Raw genomic sequence first — 3,561 nt, 5'->3', positions numbered from 1 at the left:
CTTTCACTATCTTAGGTTCCTTCATGCTTAACAAACACGATTCACTTCTTAACCTTTTTCTTGTCATTGGCCTTGCATCTTTGTCTCCAATGATTTGATCTGTTGGGTGTTGTCTTTTGACATATCTGGATAGTCTATGCTTAGTACTTGTGGCTGCATTTTGTCTCTTAGCTTATGTATCACTGTGTACATCTCTATCAGGTGTTTTAGCTTCTCTTTAATGTGTGCTAATCTCAGAGTCAGATTGTAAATTCTCCTCATTCTGTAACTCGGCATCTAAATGTAACTTGGCATTCATAGGATGTGACTTGGCAATTGTTGAGACCTTCTGTTGGTTTACTGCATGATTTATAACATCTTCTTCTATAGGCATTCCTTCATAATAGTATACAAATGATTTGTATGCTTCTGGTTCTTTTGCAGATTCAATCTCATGTGCTTCTGTAAATTCGTCAAAATTCACATTTGCACTTTCCATAATTTTGTTAGTGTTAGTTTTTAAACACTTGTAAAATTTACTTCTTGTGGGGTAACCAAGGAATATACCTTCTTCGCTCTTTTCATCAAACTTTCTAGTCCTAACATCTTTGAGAATATAGCATTTTCTTCCAAATACTTTAAAGTATTTCACATTAGGTGGATGACCATACTATAGTTCAAATGGTGTTGAGTAATTACCTTTCTTTATTTGCACATGGTTCAAGGTATATACAATAGTACTTACATCTTCTCTCCATTATTTTAGAGCAACATTTTTCTCCATCATAAGTGTTCTGGCACAGTCCATTATTGACCTGTTTCTTCTTTCAACAATTCTATTTTATGGAGGGGTCCTAGGTGTAGATGTTTATCTCTTGATTCCTCTATCATTATAGAACATCTCAAACTCATATGAAGTGAATTCACCTCCTCTATCTAATCTCAAGCATCTCAAACTCTTACCTGTTTCTTTTTCAACTCTTGCGAAGTACCATTTAAACATTTGAAAAGCATCAGATTTTTGTTTTAGAAACATGACTATCATCATCCTAGAGTAATCATCAACAAACATCATTATATACTTATCTCCTTTGTAGCTTTGCACTTCAATAGGTCCACACAAGTCAGTATAATCAATTTGAAGTATTTCCTTAGAGGTATAGGCTTTACTTTTAAAGCTTGAATTTGTCATTTTGCCTAGCTGACATTGTTTGCACATTATATTTTTTGGTTTCTTCAACTTAGGAAAACCTCTAACTATTTTCATGTTGCTGATACTATTCAGATTATCAAAGTTAACATGACATAATCTCTAGTGCCAAAGCCATACATCATCAAATTTTGCAATCAGACAAGTAGCATCTTCTATATCCAAATAGAACATATTACTTCTAATTTGATCTCCTTTTCCAATCAAGTTTCCATTTGTATCATATATCTTGGCTGATTTATTTTCAAACTCAACTTTGCATCCCAAATTATTCAATTTTGACACACTTAACAAATTATAATTTAATCCTTCAACATAATAAACATTATCACATGAAATCTTGTTTGTGAGTTTGATAGACCCTTTTTCTTTTATCAAACATGGTGCATCATTAACAAATCTTACACTATTTCCATCATAACAAGTTAAGGTAGTGAACTTACTTTTGTATCCAGTCATGTGATGTGAGCATCCACTATCAATGATCCATTTTTCATTCTTGTTCACACAAGTCATAAGTGTAGTTGCCTCATCCTCATCAGATTCATCCTTCATTGCAACTTATACCACTTCATCATCATTTTCATTAGATTCATGTTCATCACTAATGTAGCATGACTTATTGCCTTTGTTTTTGTAGTCTCTTCCATCATCTTCTCTTCTATTTTTGTGCTTGTTCCCTTCTCTGAAGTTCTTTTGTGTACATCCTATTGCAATATGATCGACTTCATTACAACTGAAACAAATGATTGGCAACTTACCTTTGCATTTATCTTTTCCTCTGTGAAATCTTCTTGCCAACAATGCTTCCAATTGTTCAATGTCTTCCTCATCTGTGTTACTATCACTAGATGCATAATTTATCTTTCTTTTCTTGTTTTTTCTACTTTACTTCCTTAGAATCCTTCAGTAACAAATTTTCTTTGAAAGCTAATTCAATACTCTCTGGTCTATAGTTGTCAGAATTAGATAGCTCAAAATGAGTGAGCCTTCCTACCAGACCCTCAAGGATTAGATCATCTCCTGGTATACATCATAACTCTTGGATTACAGATATTCTAATGGCATATACAGGAACCAATGTTCTCAAGACTTTACTTAGCACAATATCATCGTCTATTTTACCAGTAGCACCTTTTATTGCACTAACAACTTCTTTTATTCTAGAAACATATTGAGCAATATTCTCACCTTCTTCCATTCTCATGTCATCAAACTTACCTTTGAGGCTCTCTGACTTGGCTCTTTGAACATTTTTGTCTCCTCCATAGATGGTGTTTAGGGCATCCCACATTTTCTTTGCATTCTTAAGGCCTATGATATCATCAAATTCAACATAGCTTAGGGTGGAGGCAATCTCCATCATCACCTCATTGTGTTCTTTCTTTTTCTTCTAATCTTCAATAGTTAGGGGTCTTGTTGGATCAACATGTTCTACTAAAATGCAAGATTGTGCATAATTTTCAAGTCCTCCAAGGTGTAGCTTCATCAAACTTTTCCATGCAGGAAAGTTATATCTGTTGAGCTTGGGTACCTCTCTTTTTGACATCTTGATCTTTGTGCTTCTAGTACCTTAAAACTAATCCTCTTAAGTAGATGGCTCTGATACCAATTGTTGGAATTCTTTTAGAATAACCAAGAGAGGGGGGGGGGTGGGGGGTGAATTAGTTATTGAAGTTTGAGATGTACAAATAAAACTTTTCACAATTCAGTGAACCCATAAAAAATTCTCAACCATGCATGCATTCATTGTGCATTAACCAAAATTGATATGTTACTGTTAAATCAACATGTAGAAATGTAAAGCATAAAACACAACATATTCTTCAACACATTTGACATAATGATTTAATGTGGAAACCCAATTTGGGAAAAACCATCAGTAACATGCTACTTCTTTTTCACTCTTCTGAAGTGATGCCTTGTTAAAGGCCAACCCTGTTAAAGGTTACAATACACATTGTTAAATGTGACCCAGTTAAGGGATTTTAATCACCCTGTTAAAAGTGAGCCTTGTTAGAGGACTTTAGGCTATTCACTTGGAATGCCACCTTGTTAAAAGATTTTCCAATGACCGTTATGTCAACCTTATTCCAAAGGATTTAACCTAGGCTACAATTGTTAGAAAGTAACAATAGAGCTTTGATTTGATACAACTTACAACCTTACTTGCAGATTACAAATCACTATTTAGTCCTCAACTCTGCTTGGCTTCCAATCCTTGCAACTCTAATAGCTTTTTCACCCTTAAAGCATTCATCCTCTTTAAGCCTTCTTGCTTAGTATGCCATTGCAGACTTCTCTTGGGTCACTTGATGAAGCAAACCCCCTTTCTTCTCCTTGTCAGATTTTTACATTAAAAAATCACCAAC

Source organism: Cupressus sempervirens, chromosome 6 (assembly GCF_028749045.1).
Source record: "Cupressus sempervirens isolate cs-2001-9-10 chromosome 6, ASM2874904v1, whole genome shotgun sequence".
Classification (NCBI taxonomy): domain Eukaryota; kingdom Viridiplantae; phylum Streptophyta; class Pinopsida; order Cupressales; family Cupressaceae; genus Cupressus; species Cupressus sempervirens.
The sequence above is the reverse complement of the archived record's forward strand: the minus strand, read 5'-3'. Positions refer to the sequence as shown.